The sequence below is a fragment of the Anser brachyrhynchus genome, assembly GCF_964034855.1.
Source record: "Anser brachyrhynchus genome assembly, chromosome: 10".
In the NCBI taxonomy this organism is placed as follows: domain Eukaryota; kingdom Metazoa; phylum Chordata; class Aves; order Anseriformes; family Anatidae; genus Anser; species Anser brachyrhynchus.
In genome coordinates, this window is record NC_137705.1 from 1571686 (window position 1) to 1593966 (window position 22281).

Sequence of the window (22281 nt, forward strand, 5' to 3'; positions counted from 1 at the left end):
CGTGGGCAGCGATGGCCTCCAGCTGGTGCTGGGGCCTCCTGACCACCTGGTGGTCCACCCCTGCCAGCTGAGGTCAAGACGAGTCAATGAGGCTGCAACGATCTAGAGACTGGGTGTTGTGCCTAGTATGAAGCTAGAGAGCTCAGAAGTGTGCCCAAAGCGGCCCTGGAATGGCACTCTGTTTAGAGCAAGGCCAAGCACTCGGGCTCAGCGTGCCCCGCAGATTGCCAGCAGAAACGAGATGCGCTCTTCCAAGTGGGAAGTGGAAGTGCACAACTTGTCCTCCATCCAGATATCTGCAGAGCATTCCTGAAGCCCCAGATTAGGGATGTCCACCTGAAACTGTTCAGTACCAGGCTTATTTGCCCTTCAGAGCATACAGATGTATGTCTGTGCTGAACAAATACCAGTGTCTCTGCATCTCTGCTGTTTGCAGAACATCGTTCGAAACAGGAATTGCCAGACTGCATCAAGACAAAAGTCCAAATAATCCAGTTACTGGCAGTGTCTTGACACTAATATGTTTTCAGAGCAAAAACCCATACAGTTTTTTTAATACAGACACTACCCTAGGTACAAAGGAATTTATGAGGAAGCAGAGCCTTTGAGAACAAAATTTCCTTTTTTACTGTTGTTCCAAGAGAGTAACAAGAATTTTCAGATAGTTAGGAAGATGGAATTTGAACCAGGAGCATGGGGAACTATAGGGATTGGCTTCATAGCTGAGAAAAAAGTAGGTTTACATCTTCCCTGGATCAGTCACAGAGCTACTCAAGATACAGAATAAAAATATGGTTTACTCTGAAAGGTGAATGTCTGATCCCATAAATACAAGAATGGGAAAGTATTTTTTGTGGCTCTTTTGTTTGCTCAGAATGCTGTTGGAAATAAGATATTTTTAATCTTATTAGAAATTTCTCCAGCTTAAGTATTTTAAATACATATAGGACCAGATGTTTACTTGATATATATAAGTAAGTACATCCTGTATACTTCAATGGATCTATATCGATCCAAACTGCTGCAAATCTGGCCTATGGATTTTATGTTAGTCTTCCTCTGGGCCGGAGGATACTTTAAATTCTTTTATCCTAACAAGCCTTTTAGAAGGACTTGACTTTTATACCCTCCAGTGCCTCCATATGTAAGGAAATTGGTATTTCTACCCTTTGCTGTTTATAGTCAAGGGAAGTGACAGTGTTGGCATGAGGGTATTGGGTTTTTTAACATTTCATTCAATAAAACTAGAGTTCTTGAACAGAAACTCCTAAGATTGCGATCATGATATGAATAGCCAGATTTAGTCCCCAGGGTGGTAAGTGGCCCCAACGCTGGATTTACAGCTGGGGCTTAGAGGCCAGCACTTGTACTTTATTTCCATAGTGCCACTGGATATGACTAACAATCATATTCTGATCCGAGATTTTATTTGCTTCAGAGAGTCATAGAGCTTCCTTTATTAACCAATATGGAGCTTCTGAACATTCCAGCTTTACGGTGGCAGAAGCCAACAGAAGTAATAAATTCAATGTACTTGTCTCATTTTCCTTGGTCTGGGTCTACCAGTTCCCTCAAAATCCTGGCACCATCAAAACGCACAGCCAGTGCCCTCTACAAGTCATCGGGAGAAGGAAAGGGAGAGCCAACAACTAAAAGAGGAATTACTTAACCACCAAAACTCACCTGAGTGTACACAGCTCCATCCTGAAAGTCCAGCAGCTTGCAGACAGAACCATGGAATTCTTTTGGCTGCAAAATATCGTGGCGCTTGTTACATCATACACATGAATGAGGATTTTACCTGGTCATAGACCATTCTTCTTGACTCCAAGAAAGCTGGAAAAAATAAAGAGTGGGAAGAAAGTCATTACAACTAAAATTTTTATCATTAGCAATAACGGGTATAAAAAATGCACTGAGCAATTGCTTGTCGTGTTCCTCTTGCACAGCCTCAGGAACAGGCAAAATATTCTGTACATTGTTGATTGCTGTGAAATGACTAGAGCTTAAATGAGGTTTCATCTTTAGTAAGTGTTTATTTCACTCCCCATAAAGTAAAATGCACCACAGTTTAGAAATAATGTATTCACAGCCCTGAATATTATAGTGAACTCGTTATTTTTATTGCTTATCTTGTAAAGAATACTTCGTATTTAGGTAACAGTGTTGTTACAAAATAAATAACCAGGTAGGATGCTGCATAAAACTCCTAGGTGCGAAATACACATACAATTATGTGTCTAAACAACATAGGAATGCACTGTAACTGCTCACAGAAGTTTTATAACTGTGAGAATAATCCCTTATTTGCATGTGCAATTACTCCACTTGCATAAGCAATTACATCAGTTGTCCAATTATATCAACTGTTTTTCCAGTGAACTAAAAGAAGAAAAAAAAAATTACACGTTTCTCTTTGCTGTAATAAAAATGTAATTTGCATACACCAAAAAAAAAAACTGTTTTCTGGGATATGCAAGTAGACTACCTTGGGGTATTCCTCCTATCTGTTCCTGAATGAAGTGTAAGAGTTTCCATGGTATAAAAAATGCTTGGGACTGTTCTACAGCTTGGGACTTAGCAGTAATATTTTCTCTTGGGCCATGGCAATTACTGTACAGTACTCCATTGTCATCAGAGAAATTATTTTATGTTTACAATTTAGATAATGTAGTCTTGGGGCACCTGCTTTCTAAATAGCATTCTTTTTTCTGTATAAGCACAGGGATCATTAGGAATCACATCTATTTCATTTCTCAAAAACCTAAATTATGCAAAAAAATGAAAAATTCTAAATTCCAATCTAGAATTATATTCCCAGAATTACCTAACATCTGCTGTTTCTAACAGCTCAACAGGTGGGAGGAAATCCCTTGATCTACTCATCACCAATTTTAACTTGTGAAAAGATAACATCCTAAAGCACAGCAATAATCAGAAAGATCTAAAAATGGTACCCTGGATTTTGAAAGCCTACGTAGCATTCTGGGGGTTTTCAGATCTTGTTTCCTCAGCTTAGAGATTGAAAGGTTTGGTTTTGTGTTTCACTGCTGCCACACAAAAAAGGGTGCACTTTCCTTCTGCCACACAAGCAGAAGCGGCGGGTGGCCAGTGGAGGAGCAGCGCAGCGCACAGAGCACAACCCGCTCCCTCCTCTCCCCATGCCCACAGCCCAGCTCTGCCTGGGGGCACGGGCACTGAGCGTGGCAGCCAGCACTATGAGACGCAGCCGGCCTTACGGAGGAGGCTGCTTTGCAAGCCCCAGGAACCTCAGTGCTACGGAAATCAGACCAAAAAACGCTTCAGACGAGGCAATCCAATTCAGAGAGCAAATGAGGCTTACAAATCCCAATATTCAGGACCAAAACCGCAAACAGTTTATGCTGACCAGGCAGCATGCCATGCAGGCAGATGGACGCCTGCGTGCTCATATGTAGCCGGGATGCCACACATATGCAACCCAATATGGACATCCAGCAAAGGGCTTCCACCGGGGAATGCCAAAATTCCTGTCCGGATCATGCTCCCATGCCTACAGCAGCAGATAGCTGACATTCTGTCTCTAACCCTACATTAAATTTTAAATGTTAAAATGATTTTTGTCTGCTGTGATTGATGAGTATTCAACCTGGAGGAACCAGACTCTGCTCTCGCTTGAGCTGAAGAGCAACAAAGCGAACCAGCACCCACTCTACCTTTCCCTCCCTCAGAAGCAGATGGAGAAAAAATGCTGTACAAGGGGAGAGCTTGGTGTAGGTGTAATCTATATGTCAGCTAAATTCAATTCCCTGTTGGGTTACGCTGGCCTGCCAACAAAAGACACATTCTCTCTGTCATTTAGTTCCTTATTTAAGAAAGTAAAAGTGGTATTATAGTGTTAATTAAAGATGCTTCATGGGTTTTTGCACTTTTTAGAGGAACGTTAATTAAAATGGCACAAAAGTTCTGGATCTATTTTTGCTTCAGTAACTGATGCTTTCAAAAATTAGAAATGCTTATATAACTTTTACATAAAGTCCAAATTTAAACATACACAAATACATCTGTCATTGGAGAATACAATCTGAAAGCATTCAATTCGTCTGAGCTCATTCTCAGCCTCTTTAGAAATGACTCAGTCATTCCCTGCATTGGGAAGGTTTTTCCCTTCTCTCTGCTGTTCCTGTTGGTCCGTCAGCTGGCACAGCCCAGCAGGGGATGCGCAGAGATGCTGGCTCCGTGCTGGGGATGCAGTGCCTGATGCCGGGCAGCACACAGCGCCTGGCTTTTTGGGGAACCCCCCCTGCACACCTCGCTCCTCTCCTGGCGTGCTGCATCACACAACACCCTCGTTCCCAGCCACCCTCAATGCGGCACCAGCTTTTGTATTTTTTTTTGTATTTCGAACGCCTGGCTCGTCTGTCAGGGAAAGTTTGCTGCAATTTTACTGTGGGCAATGTGATGGCTCAGTGTGGCTGCTTATCAAACGTGCTTTTTGTAGAGATAATCAGTCCAGGATATATTGACTTATCTGTGAACCAATTATTGCATGAAAACAAGAAAGGAAATAAAAAAAATAAAAATAAAAGAGAGCCCTGAGACTTCTCGAGAGCAGAATTCTCCACTGGGTAAATGGCTTTGGGGAATTAAACGTGCAACTGCACATCAGCATTAGTCAGCCGTTTACCACACCGACAAGACAATTAGGATTATTGGATGTTTGCTCGGGAGCAGCTGGCAACGTGGGGCAGATGAACACAAGGTAAATCTATCGAAGTGCCAACAGTCCGTAATTATAAGCACTTAGCACCTGAAATGCCTGAGACCTCAATGCACAGTCATTTCCTTTGAATTCAGGAGGAGTTTGGTTTTCCACAGGCTTCTTGAGGTGCCTAGACTCCTCAGAAATCAGACGTCTAAGAAGCTAAGCAGGGCAATACAACAGTGGCAGCCCAGTCCCTTTGTGCAGACAGGATCCCACATTCCCATTTGACCCCACTGATGGTTTCTGGTTATCTGATGGTTATCTGATGGTTTCTGGTCACACAGAGCCTGCACGGGGCCTGAAATCAACTTAGATAAGGGTTTACTCCTTAATTATGCAAAATGCTACCTTAAAAATGGGAGAAAAGGAGGGAGAGCTGTGCTCTGCACCATGTTGTGGGGTTATTTTCTTTGCCCAACTTTCCTCTCCCCTTTTCCCTAAGATCACCAGCTGCTCTCATCTAAACTTCTTCAAGTCCCACACCAAGCCCGTGTTTGAGCCATTCAAACAGATCAGTTAATTATGTTTTAATTAGTTCCCCAGTGTCACAATACTTCAAAGACAGAAGCTCTAGAAACCATTTAGAGCTGTGGGACAAGATTAAAGTTATTTTAATTTTACTTTTAAATCCACTTCATGCGTAGAAATATAGAAGGGGGGTATTTAATTAAATAACAGGGGTTCTCTAGACTTTAAACCTTTTGCTTTGAGCAAATTGACTGGATAAAGTTATTACTGGAACCTCTTCAAACAGGCTACTGGGGCTTTCCACTGTCCACAGAGCAGTTACAGGTTTGTACCTCAGTGGTTTCAATCAGTGTGACCCTTTGATATCCAACCTACACTCCAAAACCAAGTGCCAGTATTTATCCCCTTTACAAGTGCTAATCTTCAAACACTTGAAGATGTGCTTAGAAATATTCTTAACTATAAATGTGTGCATCAGTTCCAGAGAAGACTATGAACTTAGATGTATGCCAAAATGACCTCCTCAGGAGCTGGTCCTTCTTCACTTAGGAGGGGTGTAATCCTCCCACACATTGGAAATGCAACTGCATGTACATCCATTTTTTCCAATGGAATTTGTATTATTCACCAAAACTTCAAAATAAATGAATGCACAAATCCTCCAGCTTATTGAGCATATATTCAAAGACACCAGATAATGTAAGTTTATGTATCTATACATATAAAATACATCTACCTCATAATCTAGTATTCAACCACAACAACAAAAAAGAACACATACACTTAACACTCATCTTCCTGATTGGAAATACAGAAAAAAAAAAAGGATTATATTCACAGCATTTGCAACACAAACTATGCAATTCACTCAGCTGGTGTACTACAGATTGGGACATCTCATTGCCAACCTGTATTTTCTTCAATGAGACTGAAAAGATCTTCAGTCTTATAAAAATTCCTGCCTCAGAAATCAAAGGTGAATAATTATTATTCCATGCAAAAGTGAAAAGGGTTACAAAATCCATCCCCAGCATTTCCAAAGAAAAAAGGTCAGGCTGTGGGCTTGAATGGGATACAAGTACCCTATACAGCAGCTGTGCTCTTGTGAAGAGCGTGTGATGATGGGTATAAAGACTAAGAAAATAAAAGAATGAATAACATTAGCTGTAGGAGCAACAAGAATAATCTGTTGGATGCCTGTGCTTTGCTCTGATGACTTAAGGAAGGCAATTTTTTAAACATTTCCCCAAAAGGCTATAATTGCACATGGCACCAAGCTGCAGGTGCAAAATCAGGGAAAAAGCCAGAGCTTTAATGGTGCACGTGGGCCTTTGGGCACAGGGAGACGTGCCAGCCCTTGTCTGGAGGGACCGAGGCCACTGAGACAACTGAAGGAAGGTGTCTGCGGATGGTTTCTGGAGGGAACAACTTTGGGAGAGGAGGGGAAGTTAAGGATTACATGTTGGCTTGGACAGGGGAAGGAAATAAAGGAACATGTTCAAAATTGGATGCAGTTTAATCAGTATCTGATTATATAACAGCAAAATATTAGCAAGTATTATTCCTGCACCTAGAAATAACATGGAAAGTACCTGACATGGGGTACAACCAGCCTCTAGTCGTGCAGTTGAGCTCTCTGCAACAAGCAGTCCATGCTTTAGCTCCTGAACAAAAAGCCAATCCTTTCAGCCCAAAGTGCCAGGCCCCTGTCCTGGGCCCCTTTTATTTGGGCATCAGCTGACTCGTGCATAAGCAAGCTCAGTTCCAAAGGAATTGATGAAACTGACAGAAGAGCTGTACATCTAAATGCTGCAGATTCCTGGTGTAGGGAACACAGAATAACAGCTCATTCCTGCAGCACATCGTGGTTCCCACGGAGCAACAAGAGACCCATTAAACTCCAGCAGCAACTGGCGCTGGGTTGAGGGTGTAGGAGGGGAGCACTCGCCATCACCTGAACTTTTAAAATTTTTAATTATTCTGTGCCGATTTCTTTTGTGAAATTTTGGGAACTGGAAGGAAAGTTCTAGAGGAGAAAGCAAGCTGGAGCAGACTGCCGAGCCGGCAGCGAGACGTGGCGGCCCCGGAGAAGTGAGCTGGCGCTGGGAAGGATAGCAGGTGCTGCTGGAGACCGGCCCAGCAGATGCAGGTTTTGCCTTCAGGGCTGTTCCCAAAGAGAGCACCTGGCAAAGCGGAGGCTTGGATACCACCTGCCTTTTCCAGGGGGAGCATGTGGTGTGATTAGCCCGGCCCGTGGCCACGGGCAGCCCCTGAGGCACCTGCTCGGCACTGCGCAGGATGCTCACTGCTGGTCTCCTCGTGCTCCCCAGTGCAGCATTAGTGCAAGCAAATCCAAAGTCACCTCACGACGCACACTTTGATGCAGCATGGTAGAACTGAACCGACACAAGTACAAACATTTCTGCTAATGGATTCTTACGCCATCATGTTAATTGCAGTGTAGTTAATAGCCAGAAGAAACAGGTTTAAAACCTACGTGACTGCAATACTTCATGTATGAGACTCTAAGAAGAACTGAATTTTAAACACACACTGGAGAGACCACCAGTGTTGCTGTCATCGCAGGGTACACAAGAGAATTTGTGTAGCACGGTTCATGCAGAAAATACCAACTGAAAAATTATATTCATATTTTCCTTGCCAGAGGTAAAACAATGCACTCAAAAGTTCCCCATCATGCTGACACTGGAACAAATACCTGTGATTACTACTTCAAACGCTACTGCAAACCCTACTGTGAAGCAGTACATCAGGTTACTCAGCAATAACTTCCGACCTGTACTGGGATCGCACTTACCCTCCCCAGTGCTGCCCTTGTGCCCGAGCTGAGCTTTGGCTATCTGCTGACTCTGCAGGCAGCAAGCAGGAATTGGTGGCTGCTTGAACTGAATGGCTGCAAAAAAGAGCCAGAGACCAACAGAAAGAGGGAACAATGACTAAAGGAAATCGGCCACTGGAGAAACTCCTGGGTGTACTGGGAACTGGACTAGGAATGCTGGAGGTCCTGCAGGAGAGTGGCCCCCATCTTCAGGGCTCCCCGTGGACCCAAAGGTCCACCAGCTTTAAGAGATCCACCAGCTTTCTTCTCTTCGTTTCAAGGCAGGGAGATGAAGATCTCCAGTACTGACAAGGGACCTTCCCAAGGGATACTCCTTTGCATATCGTTCTCCCACTGTGGAGATGGACTAAGATAGTCCAAGTAAAACCCAGCATTTTCAGAGAGGAAACACAACTGAATTCAGCTCAGCAATGCTGAATTTGACAAGTCTCTCTGCCCCACTGTATTTGGGTGGGGTTTCCCTTTGTACTACCCAAGGTTGATTCTTACTACACGCTTCATCTATTACCACCAGGGTTCCCAATTAGGACAGACTTCTGCATTGCCATAATTTTGGAAGCTTATGTATAAAATATCCCAGTTATTTTGTAGCTATTTTATATTAGTTTAGAATATCTAGGTCAAAGCCATCTTCCAGGCATCTGTTAAGTCTTTATTTTCTTTCTTCTTGTCACAGAAAGGAAAAAATATAGTCAGAAAAGTCAACATTGCCCTGTTGTACCTGACCCAATTCCCAATCCATTTGTTTCCATTCTTACACATGCTAGAGGAGGTGAACACACTGTCATACTTATCCACAAAAAAATAACAAAAGTTGTGATGTGCACAGTACAGCTAATTTGAGAAGTCTGGAAGCAGCGCTAGGACAGCTATTGCCCATTCCTGTCCTTAATCCCTTAAAGGCTTGATAGATACCATCATCACCCAGCACCACAGGAGCAATGGAGCCAAAGGAGATTCTGCTCATAGCTGCAGTTTTTCATAAACCTCCGTGTCCCCGTGACAAGTCTCAAGCCTTCTTGCAATCCAATACACTTTTAATGGCCATCCTTTGCCCTCGTCCTCCCGAGCAGGCTGCAGCTCGGCTGCTGACAGAGCCGGAGGAAATCACTCCCAGAAGCCAAGAAGCAGCACGAATCCCTTGGTCCACGTAAATTCAGAACCAGGCCGTTCACAGCTGGAGGCTGGGAAAAAATACCTGAATACAGTGCCGTGCTCCCATGGGTTTTGCACACTCATGGGCCTTGCAAGCTCACCAAGATGAGTGCTGCTGGGAAGGGGCCAGGCCAGTGCCTGGCTGCAGCTCAACCCAGCAAGTCTGTCCTGCCATCAAGCAGCTCCGGTGCAGCTTCTGTCCCTTGTTTAAAATGATTCCTCCCTGGATGAGGGAGCCTTTCCTGTACGTGTGCAATTTTTCTGCAATATGATTCTTCTTAAAAAGAACACAGAATCACAGAGGTTGTTGTGCATCATCTCTACCACCACTTGGTATTCAAGTTCAAGCGAACCCCATTTTGTTTGTGACCATTTCCTTTTTATATATTCATAGTCCTTACATAGAGAGGTGAAAAAACTAAGTTCCTTCAGATATTTCCAGAGTAAAATGCTATCCAAAGGGCAAATTTCAGACCATGCAGCCTAAGACAGAGGCCATATGTAACCCCCCCACACATACAGGTCACACTTGACAAATGTAATTTCATACATTTTTCCCTGCTTGGTAGTAAAAACCCTTCATGAGATGTCCTTCTTAACTTGCTTTTATCTGTAGAGTTACAGAGGACAGTGCTGCAATATCTATTTATAAAACCCTACTAAGCTGAGTTCTTTATTTTCCTTCTTTATTTCTTGATGAAAGATTACATTGATGCCCACGTTGTTCATAACTGCTCTGCATTTCCCATTCTAGCCCAAGGTCAATCTGACATACAGTACTCTACAGAAAGTGCAAATATGACAAGGGAGCACTGGGATTTTTTCCTTTATACCCTTTGCATTAAAAACTGAATTGTGTCCTTTTCTCACTGGCAACATGATTCTTTGGGGGAGAGAAAGAAACACCACATATAAGTTAAATGTTTTCAGTAACTTAAAGAAATCTAACTCAAGTAACTGAAAAGAACAGGTACATTTTGCTCAGAAATAACCTGGGAAATTAAGAGTTCAATATTAAACATAGAAGGCCGGACATCACTAAAGAAGAGCTCAGATACAAACACAAAGCAGGCAGATCATTTGTGGCTACACAAACCAAGCTCTTTGAGGACACAACCTATTTGACTTAGTCTCAGCAGAACTAGATATTACTTCATTTGTTATTTGTAAAGGGGAACAAGTTTACGTTATGCTGACCATTCATTTGTTTCGTTGTTCTTTGCCTTCTGAGCCCTCTTATTGAGAAACCAGATTTCCATTAATAAAACCAATTTACTTCACTCTGCTTGTTGAGCAAGAAAAAAGCCTTGTGAAATTCCCAGCTGTGGCTTTGAGATATTGCTACTTCCTCTCTCTCTCTGCTCCCTATTTCTTGGCAACTTCTCCCTTATTAAAACATGTTTTCATAATTTTTTAGGGTTTTTCAGTGTCACAGTGCTACATGGATGCATTTGGGTACTCTGAAGAAAATTTTGTGAGTAATATTGCAATGGTAAACCCCAGTCATATCTTCATTTCAAACATGGCAATGTTTTATTCTCCTAACTGCTCTAAGTCATTATTGAGCTAAGTGCTGATTGTCAGAAAGAAGGATCATTAGGAAAATTGAAGAGGCATCTAGATGAGTCTCATGGGTTCATCAAAAGGGAGGAAAAAAATGCCCAGATCTCACAGTCCTTGTGAGTCTGTGCCATGCGCTTGCAGATGGCAAGCACTCCTCTAGCTCTCCCACGAACACCTCGCTGCCAGGGAGGTGTGCTCGTACATGTCTGCATCAACAGCAAAGACTTTGCCATGTATTAATTCTCTAGGCAAATCCCAACATAAAATAACAAAATATGCACAACATAAGGCAAATCCAAAGCCTGGCTTGTACCATCCGACAGCCTGTAAACATGCATCTGGTAGTGAAAATTTTAAAACCAAATCTAAGTCATGAAACAAGAGAGAAAGGAAGAGTTTGCTTATGTCAGTACTTTTTCTTTTTTTTTTTTTTTTTGGCTTACAACAATTAATGCCAACAAAAAAGGAACACACTGTGTCAGCCCAGCCCGTAATAATAGTTTGCAAAACAAAGCAAATGGACGCAGAATGAAGCTTTATAATAAATTTCAATAGAAACCTGTGTCCCATCCACTGGTCCGAGTGAAATATTTACTTGTATCTATTGTCTGACAGTCATGCGTCTTTTATAAGTTCAGAACACAGCACAGACAGAATGCAAGGCAAAGTCCTATAAAACTTATTTTCCAGAGGCAACTGAAGAGCAAATGAAAAATAAAACCAGCACACCTGAAGTCCTGTACAGCCCGAAGCATGCCTAACAAATGTTATGGTGAATTAATTTTAGGTTTTTTTATGATCAAAAACTACCAGGATTGAAACGGTACCATAAATTTCAGCTCTGAACCTTCCAGAGTGTGTATTCTGAAGAACAATAATTGCAAGTCTATTGAATTTTTCAGTGCTGTAAAAATAAAGCTCTCAGGAAAAAATCTTGAATGTCAGGTCAGTATTTGATAAACCAAAAACATAATTATACCTTAGCAGAAAAAGAAGACTACTAATTTCCATTAAAATTGCAAAGCCCTTCCTTCAGCTGCTTCCTCTTCTAATAAAACTCTGTGAGATGGAAATTACAACAGCCTGTTTGGAAATTACAACAGCTCTGCTTTCAAGCTACACCACTCTGCCCCATACGTCTTTAGCTTCATTCCATGTCCTTTCTCTTGTAACCACAAGCACCACTTCCATACTCAAAATGAGTTGCAATGACCTTCCAACGTTGGTGCCTACAAGTTAAATCTAGAAACAAATGCATTACCTGGCTTTGAAGAAATCTCAGGGCATTATTCTGCTGGTGCAGCAATGTACCCAGTGTCCCAGGCTCAGTCAACATCTGGTCTTCACCTAATAAAAGAAATGCCACCTTTGAAATGCCATGAAAGTAATTGGTTTATTGCTGATACATAGCCATGAATATTTTCCTGCAACACTGCGCTGAAGCTTCTCCCACCTTTTCTTCGCTAAAAGGTACTAAATCAGAAGCTGGTAAATAATTGGACAGCGTTTAAAACGTGGCTCAGCTGAACAAGCGTACTTGCTGTTCACCCCTGCCTCCTGGAGATGTTGTATCTGAAGGTACAGAGCTGGAGCATGGCAATTAAACAAAACGGAACCGCTTACTTTGCAGACTTTCAAATTCACCATCTCTTTATTGATTCCAACAACTTGTCTATCACAGTTGTGACATGGGGGGTTATATTCCTGAGCTCCTTCTACAGTACAAGTCCCCAAATCTGTGTCCGTGCACACTGATGTTAACTGAGCAGTTCAGTCCCCTCCAGAAACTTGTCTGAATTTTTCCTTGGTAGTGCTGAACTTCAGCAGGAGCGGGGGGGGGAATCACCAGTGCTTTGTGATGGGTTTTTCTGGGTTGGGGCAGCAGCACCTACTCAGCCAGGCAGCCTCGTGCTCTGCGCAACAAATCCAGTGGTTCCTGGCAGGCCGAGGGCAGCAGTCAATCCCAGGAAAGTTCTTGCAAACCACAGAGAGATCAGGAAATGCTACAAGTTGTGCACGTGCCTTTTTATGCGCGTTGCTTTTTTCCCTTAAAATTAGCACTTTAGCTGCTGCAGTCAATGTGCTCAAGCAGCACTGCTTAATTTAACTAAGCGTACAAAAACTCTTCTTGGTTCGCTGTGATTTGCAATTTAACAATACATATGCAAATGAAATTAGTGCTGGCAAAAATAATTATAGTTGCTCTTGGGAGGATTAATAACTAAAGTCTGCCCTGCTTATGCTGAGGTTTAATTTAATTCTGTTGCATATATTAAATGAAGAAACTAATTCTGTGTTCAATATTGTGTTTGGCAGTTAATATGCACTCACATGAATGCATATTTATTTAGATGGAGTGAAAAGGACCGCGTGCACAGATACACTCACATATCCTGTAAAGATACAAATAATGATAATTAGCTAGTGGAAGAACATTATAGTGTGTTGTGTTTTTGTTTTTTTTTTTTCTGGATATGCCAAAAAAGCTGCCATTCATCATCTGAAAGTGGTTAGGATTGACTTATGACTATTAGACATAATAACCATCTGTAAACTGTCCCCTAAGGCTACTAGTATTCAATAACAGCACAACCACAGCTCTGTACAAAGTTCATACAAACAAATCAGATTTCAAGCACCACTAAAAATACCTCCCTCCTTTTCAGGCTTGCTTGCTGGGTTTTGGTTGGGGTTTGCAGCAGCAGCCCCCGGTCGCCCCCCACCTCCCCGGCACCCACCCCGGCCACATCACGGCACGGCCGCCTGGCACAGCAGTGCCCCGGGCTGCGAGCACTGCAGGGCTACCAGCACCTTGCAAAAGGAAATCCTTCTGAACAGCAACGTAATTATCTGGCTATTTACAAGACTTTTATGAGTTGGATTAGCTTTATTGAAGCCAGTGGGTACAACAGCTGTCTTTCATTTAGGATTAGCATAAAAATCAATCAAGCCCCCTTATGGTGCTAGGAAGCTGAATCCATAAGAGTTCCAATAAAAACACCACGCATCTGAAAGAAAAAAAAAAAAATAAGTTTTATGAAGCCAGGGAATAAATATCAGAATTGGACATCACTTGCTGGAGATGTGTGTCCGCATTAGTTTAGCATCTACAGTTTTGCTCTATAGTACTTATTCTAGAACTTGAAGGCTAAGGTAATATTACCTAATTAACTTGTAAATACTGTTTTAAAAATGATGTTCACTTTTAAACACTTAAAATTTCCCTGCGTTTCACTAGAGGAGATCATATATTGCCACATGCGAAAAGATTTTATGTAATCCCTGGAGTTTCAGACTCCATTTGAGTGTTACTCCACAGAAAAGCAAGAGAAAATCACTTCCCATAATATTATAAAATTCTAATATTTTCCAATAGGCAAACTTAAAGTAAATGACAACTTACAGGAACATAGTTTTATTACTCTAAAGGTATTCAGCTACACCTTGAATCACTGTAGCAAAATCCATCTTGAAGAACATCTCAGGTAACCTGACTGCACTTTGAAGACAAAAATAATTTTTGTAAGGTGAAGGTGCTTAAGCACATCAGAGGTGCAGGTGCAAGCTCATTAAATTTTAAAATGTTATTTGAATCAGACACTAAAACTCCTGTCTGCAGTTAATTCAGCTTGCTTATATATGAGCATAGAAATTCTGAGACAGTCCTTGATTTTCTTTTTATTTTTTTTAATACAGGCTTACTAATTACACCAAGGAGAGTAAATCCAGAAATCCTGTATGAAGGTGATTATCCATGTGCAAAATATATATATATTTTTTTATTATTTTTTTTTTTTTTTTAGGAACTAGACTTGTGCTTTTTGGTTTCTAATTGGTGCATGCCACCAATCACCAATCTAGGCAAAAGAAAGCACGAAAAGCCACAGTTTGGTGCTACAAGGCCGGTGTTTGGCTGTCATTCTTAATTCTGTTCCGGGACGCAGGCAGGGACGAGCACCCCTCCCTCTTAGCCCATGCCAGCTCAGACCACAGGAGCACTGACCACCTCACGAGGTTAAAACGTCAGTGTGGTTGGTGGTGGGCCCCTTTCGGATATGTGGGCAATTCCTTTCGCTATCCTGCTTCTGACAGTGATTTTTTTAAGCCAAATAGGAGTCACGAGAGATAAAGAAACAAACCTGTTTCCACCTCTGATGCTCATCTGTCAGTCCCATCCTCAGATTTCCTGCTGGTGACAGATAGGATTGACGACACTTAAGCACACACGTGGGACAGATGGCTGCTCCCTTCTGCCCCACAGGAGCTCACTGCTCTTTGTGGATAGCCAGGAGAGGAAAAGTCAAGCTAGAAAGTCTGTACCCAGCACCTACGATATCATTCTGGATTCTCCTGCCCATTGCTGATCAGCCCTTGTCATTCCCTGCCAGGCAGCCGCCGATAACACCAGTCTCACAGCACAATCTTTACTTCTGCTCCTGCAGATTAGAAAAATGACACTTCTCCTCCCGATGCTCTCCACTGCAGGCAGGTTGACAGCAACTGTTCTGTTATTTCTTTTTTTCCTCAGTCTATTCCTTTACTTAAGCCTAAGATAAATCCTGCCACGCTACGCTTACAAGGAGGTTAATACCAAAGACAAATCAATAACTTTGCAATTGCTTTATTCATAGACAATACATTCTGACAATGCAAAAGAAGGAGGTACCCTTCATAGCTAATTTAATTGTGGTTGTTTAATTCACTTTGCCTTCAGTTTCAGCTACTTCAGTTTTCACTGATTCCTTAATGAAAATAAAATCAGCTATCTGCAACAGGTGGCAACGTACTTGTAAGACCTGCCATGACCTACGCTACTGTCAGAACCTGCCACATATCAGGAAGGGTCATACCGGTTTTATTTCATTTATTTATTGATTTACTTCTCGTCAAACAAAGGCAACAAATCTCCATGAAAACTAGCTTTCCACATTTATATTGGCAACACTGAGATTATTTCCCTCGTTTAACAGGAGGCTTTTCTCATAGCTAATACCGTCAGAATTTTAAACAGAATCCCCATACTGGAAGATTCTTATCAAGCTACGAATAAACAAAAATGCTCATTGCCGCCTGGAGAAGTTCATCATAATGCAACATCCAAAGCGTTGGAAATGCTTAAAGAAAGACTTCTAAAATCATCATATGATCTTTTCTTACTGTGAAGTGATCAGCAGGGCAAGCTAATGGAAAAGGCCTTTTATGTAGCTTTTTATAATCTGATACTGCTCCTACTGAAAATGTCCTGAATACAACACATTGTCAAAGTGGGCAAAATCATGAATTTACTAATTTCACTGGAGAAATATGCCTCACAGAGGCATATTTGTGCTCATATATACATATACAAACACACACTATAGCTGTTGTCCTATGTATTAGCACATAGAGTAATGTCTGCAGCATGTCCTTGTCATTTTCTGCTATGTTGCTAAAGTTCTCATTGTGAGAATGGATGCTAAGAAATCATATATGATTTAATGTAGCCATTTAAATGCAGTAAGATTACTTCCTTAAAACATGAAAAAAATTAGATTTAATGAGGATGATAAAGTAAACGGTAGCGTGGATATAATTGAGGACTGTTACCAAGAAAAACATTAGTGTCAGAGGATTATGGTATTTTTTTAGTACCTTATTAAAACAGTCAGAATGGATATGAACATTTTTAGGGATGTCTTGCCACATAAATATTTGGACCATTACTTTCATACACTGTACACTATATAAAATGTTAATAAGCTTTCTAAAATAGCACTACATTATAGGAACAGATTTTATATTCCATTAAATATTTGGAACTAAATTATCCCCCACATTTTTGATACTTTTTTCCTTTAGCCTCGTATAATGAAAAGGGGACACAGAACCAGGGATATGAATGTTCTGTTTCTGAAGAATTACTCAATGTATTTATTTATTAGGATTTCCATTAACGTCACGAAAGATCAGCTATCCTTGTTCTGAAATGCTCTGAACATGCACATTTCATCTTCCACTGCTAATTCTTCTGAAACATTGCCTCACATACTCAGCAAATAACCACCACACAACCAAATGATGGAATACAAACTGCTTTATTCTTCTCCCAATGCTCTGACATGATTGTACAAACTTTCTCCATATAACCTCAGAAACGCAGGCAGCTTGACCTGGCTACAGAATGGCTATGAACCGATAACCATAGCCAAGGACCCCCATATTTCAGTACAAAGACAAAAATAATAAGGAAGCACCTGGAAGCCATTTCAAAGACCTGAATTCATCGTGATCCTCGAAGTGCCTACATCGACACCAACATATTTTAGATGAAACTTCAAATACAGAAAGCAGAACTGTGATTGTATGCCAAAGCCTAGATAGGACACTAGAACTATGATGTTGTGTAAGTGAAAACAACTAGCAAGTCATTGTTTTCAGACACTGGTCAACTTCAGCATTATGTGTCAACACTAAAGGATGACCAACTCAAGGATAGTTAAAACTGTGCTACATAGAGCAGTGGCTCACAAGTGGACTCACTCAGTCCAAAATTTTCAATAGAATAAAATTTGTCCAAGATCCTTATTTCACAACAGATAATGTTTATCATCAGATAAGAGATCTAAATCCTAGACAGGTTTAAAAATATGTGCTGTGATTATCAGAAGTATGCAAAGAGGAAAACAATTCAAAGTTTGGGATCTCTCTTGTTTGAGAGAGCAAATGAAAGTCATTCTACTTATCTGACTCTCCAGAGAAGGTAAATAAATCAGATATAAAGCCCTACAATAAGAGTTAAGTGTTTCCTCCCTGTGATGCTATAATTTACAGAAACCTTTCAAGGTTGTATATGTCATTGTGGTTTGATTTAGGAGGACCCATAACCTGTTGAAACCAATGAAAAACTCCATATGAACTCAGCAACCTTTGGAATAACTCTTTCTAAACTGATTGAAAGCAAACTTTATGAATTCCAGCACCATGTGGAACAAAACCCAAAGAACATTTTGTTCTTTGGAGTCTTTGCCATAGAATCAAAGAACAAGTATTGTATCTTGGACAACTGACAAAAAAAATCACATTACTATAACCATGGAGTTGCTGTGCATTCATCTATTGCCAATGATATCCTATGAATACCATAAATGATAAGCTATGTGCTTGACTGCTGCACAAATTCACAGCAGATAAAAACTCCCAAACAGCTGCAAATGATTATTGGAATTTACTGTATTACGTATTGATGTAATTTAATAAGGGAAGGTAGGAACAGCAGAGAGAAAAGTTATACAATATTATCAGAAAAGCAAACCCTAAGCATCATTGACTCCCCCAAATTGCAAATGCAACACCATTTTGCTAAGGAGGCTGTGAAAAGACTCACTGTGACCCAGTAAAGAGCTATTTATATATTATTTATATATTGGGTACTCACTCAAATGTACCGTAGATCAGCAATTCTTCCTTCCTGGTACCACATCTTTGGAGAAAGATGGTCCACTAGGGTATATACTCATCTATGAAATCATTATACAAAGAAGTGTTTTAGAAGGGAATGAAACCCATGTGGGTTTTGTTTGTTTTTCCTTGAAAAATAGATTATCGGAGTCAACTAACTCACAGCCAGTATAAAAAGCAGGTATCTCCATTCAAATTGTCCTGTTCTGCACCTGTAAAAGAATAAATAATAATAATATATGAACAAATGATGTTACAAATAAATAATAATACATTAATATAGTAAATGTAGGGAGGACGCTACAACAGAGATCCATGCACCGGTTTGTGAAAAAACAGTCTGTTGGCTGCATTGTTATTCAAGCACAATAGTCTCCTACTGTCAGACAGTGGCTGAAACAAAGTTCAGGCTTCGATTGGAAAAGAGCATCACAACAAAGCCCAAATACTGTTTTCGAAGTAGGAATAGCCTGTAATTACATTTGATTACATAGTCCACTTATTTTCCAACACACGTTTGATGGAGACATAATCATTCATGTTTGATGTCCATGGACCTAAGTAGCAAATGCTTACAGCAAGTGTACTGACCAGCTGGGTGCAGGAGGGATTTGAGGCATCCTTCCACCAGCCAGGGAGCTTTAAGTGAAGCTGCCTGCATTTCTGCTCAGTAATGAGACAGCAACCTCTTCGGTTCTCATTTTTGTTAGACTTGGAAGAACTTTTGTATCTGAAAGAGTTTTATTCTTTTATTTTCAGATTGCACTGCACGATCATGGCAGCACGCTTTCTCTCTGTGGATCACTGTTACTAAAGTCATTAAAATTAACGGTAACAATTACTCAAGGACAGAAAAAGGCAGGAAATAGGAACCCATATGTCTTAGCTGAGAACCAGCTGCATCATTACAGAGGCTGCTGCAAGAAGGAAGCTACGCAGAAAAAAATGAACATTCATAATTCATAACTTGGATTTTTATTTTTTTGCTGTTTAGAAAAGTGACAGCTCCTGATCTGTTACATACGGGAGCATCTCATCATTCGAAGGAACCACTTCACAACTTCAACACATGTAACTCACGCAGAGGAAGGCTAGACTCACACTTCTACATCGTGCAGACACGCAACATCTTTCTGACAGCAGACAGCAGATTTATTTAATGTCCTGCAGAAGTTAAATAAACAAGGAAACGTCATGCAGCCTTACAAACAGCCTGTTTCCACTTGCTGAGCTTATTTATTCAGAAATTCCCATACCTTGTGGCGTGGCAGCGATTTCAGAGGTAGGGATTAGGAGAAGCAGCAAGCACACAAGGACAAGGACAAAGGCTCAAAGGCACAGACAAGAAGCCCTGTACCTAAACGTTGGCCTTGTAGGCAAAAGCTTATTCATATCCATATGACGAGGGCATTGACAAAGGGCAACATTGCTGGAAACTCCAACTACTGACTGAAGAAAACAGTCGGACACTCAAAATGCGTTAAATTCACGCACAACACTGTACGAACCTTACGTGAGATGTGAAAAAGCAGATTCACAAGTACTAGCATTACAAGAAGTCAAGGCCTGGTTGTCCTGGGCTGTTCTTTGGAACCCCAAGGTCTGAGCCAGCTCCAGGAACCCTTTCCCTTGTAACTGGCGATGACCTGAGCGAGCAGACCAGCTTCGGAGAGGTTGAATAGCAGCCTTTAAAGGCCACACAAAGCCTCCTGCAAATGTACTTTCTAATTTTACATATGTTGAAGGGCAAATAGCATGCTATGTCTGTTGGAGACATGGGTTGACAACCTATTACCTGCTAATGAGTCCCTGAGCAAATTTTACTTAACAGTACTGTACAGCTACACGCCAATAACAAGCGGCTGTTCTAAAAGCTTATTTCTGCCAATACAGAAAAACCATATTATACAAATAATGTGCAATTTTTATGAATGGTTGCTAATTGCAATATTATTGTCAGGGATAATGAGACCACCTAAACATAATGACTTCCCTAGAAGACGTGCATGCTGCTAGCTGAGGAATATTCCTATGTTTTACTGGAGCTACTACTCACAATTTTAGTGCACACAAATCACAAACCTAAAGAAAGACAACAAACTGTGCTCCTTTTTCATGCTTGAATAAGGAAGAGTCATAATCTGAAATTAAACATCCTTTCTGGTGTCTCAGACTATTTATTGAAATCCTTACAATGTTTTTCCTTCAGCACAGTAACATGTGGTGGAAAAGTACTGCCCCCGTCATTCTTTTTTCAGGATGGGATGAGTCACAACAGCTTCAGGTGCTTTGTGTTATGACTAACCTCCATCACGAAGAGAGCAAAGGGCTTCCCACAGCATTCCCTACTCAGCCTGTATTTCAGCAAGACTCCCACTAAAATCAATAAGCATTTTGCAGGAGTTATGAGTAAAGAATGAGGAGAGCAGCGTAAAGTAAGGTCTATTTCTAGTTAAAGAAAACCTTTCTCTTAGAAGTATATCATTTTAATTTTACCGTAATATTAAATTAGGATTCCTAGAGCAGCTATCAACAATATTACATATCATTTGTTTTACATATGCATTGTGCCATTTGTGTCTGCCAAGGACCCAGTGTGGTGTCAGAAGCAGTTGTGCACAGTGGAAACCAGATTCACAAGCAGGGCCTCAGTGAGACCGAAATAAAAACACCTGCAATTTGCAGCTTTGTCATAAACAGCTCCTAATGAAGCCATTCTTATTTTACAGTTCCAAAGTACACAGTGAGAACACATGCTCTAGTAAGGGCAGGAATAATCTTCCCTACTCAGCATCTACAGGTCTATATACAGTCCCTTCCCATACCATAGTGCAGGGCAGAGGAATAGCCTTTACATAAATCTGTGTGTATATATATATATATATCTCACAAGTGTTTTTGCCATAATATGGAAATTCCCAAGTGGCAACCTGGAAGCCAGCAAGTAAAATAAGAAAGTTACTTGTCAGTAGCGTATTAGAATTTAACTTCATGAAAACGTTACAACTCTTCACTATGGAAATTGCTTTAAATGTATCTGTGTATTAGACATTGTGCATTAATCATTTTCTCTACTCAGGAACCACTTAAGACATTTTATTGATTACACTTTTGTAATTATAAAGTGTTATAAACTAGAACAGTGACATGCTTTTAGAGGAGTCTTTACTCACAGCAATGCATTGAGACAGGATTATAGAGCATCATGGTATAAGGCTTTAGCCCTTCAAATTATTATTTCATGCAGCGCACTGCTGAGGATTTTTTGATTTGTTCCTCTAAAATATGCTTTGACACAGCATCAGAGCAGAAGCTTCCCAGTGATCTGTGAAAATCAGTCAGCATATTTTAAATAGAGGGGTCTAACAGTTTTGAAACTCATACACTGGGTCAAAATGAATTTACAGCTGTGCTTGCAAGTGCTACACTGCTAAAAAAGCGGAGTTTGCCTTTTGAATTCTAAATGAAATGCTGCTAATATGAAGACTATACAGAAAAAAATAAGAACCGCTACAATACTTAAATCTCCCTTTTCATACTTAAATCTCCCTTTTCAAAATGGTTTAGGTATTGGGGAGAGAAAGTTTCATCCAATTTCACAAACATTTCAATACCTATGGACATGTCCAAGCTGCAAAACAGAGCATGGCTTGGTGGTGCCAAAGAGAGCAGAAGGTGAGCTGGAATATCCTATCGCATGGATGTGCAGTGCCATCATCCGCAGGACCCTGGGGTCAGCTGGCGTCAGTCACCTCGCTGATGGAGCCATGAGCTGTGGCACTCCAAGTGTCCTGAATGTCCATCAGAGCCTCCGACATAGCCTCCTACAAATTAAAAAGGATTTTTTTCCCTGGACTGTTTGGAAAGAGTTTTGTGCATTCCTGAGACCATGATATTGCATCATTGCTATTCTTCAGTCTTCCAGCACACCACTGAGCCTGGTCTTTGGTCAGGGAGGGAATAAGAGGGCAGGGTAACACGGACACCAGTGATGCTTCACGCACTAGGGGTGGAACAGGTACGTGGTGGACACTCTCAGGGAGAGGCATGAGAT

At 41.0% G+C, this 22281-nt stretch overlaps 1 long non-coding RNA gene across 1 annotated transcript in view; it reads right to left on the reverse strand.

Moving 5' to 3' along the window:
- Positions 1–22281, reverse strand: part of LOC308200235 — a 30074-nt gene that overhangs the window by 3120 nt on the left and 4673 nt on the right. Inside the window, exons 2-8 of the long non-coding RNA XR_013955365.1 lie at positions 21842–22051; positions 19329–19391; positions 18391–18439; positions 18205–18286; positions 13122–13183; positions 12052–12137; positions 1684–1836 (exon numbers count right to left, since the gene is read on the reverse strand). This is a non-coding gene — a long non-coding RNA (uncharacterized lncRNA). The remainder of the gene's footprint in view (positions 1–1683; positions 1837–12051; positions 12138–13121; positions 13184–18204; positions 18287–18390; positions 18440–19328; positions 19392–21841; positions 22052–22281) is intronic.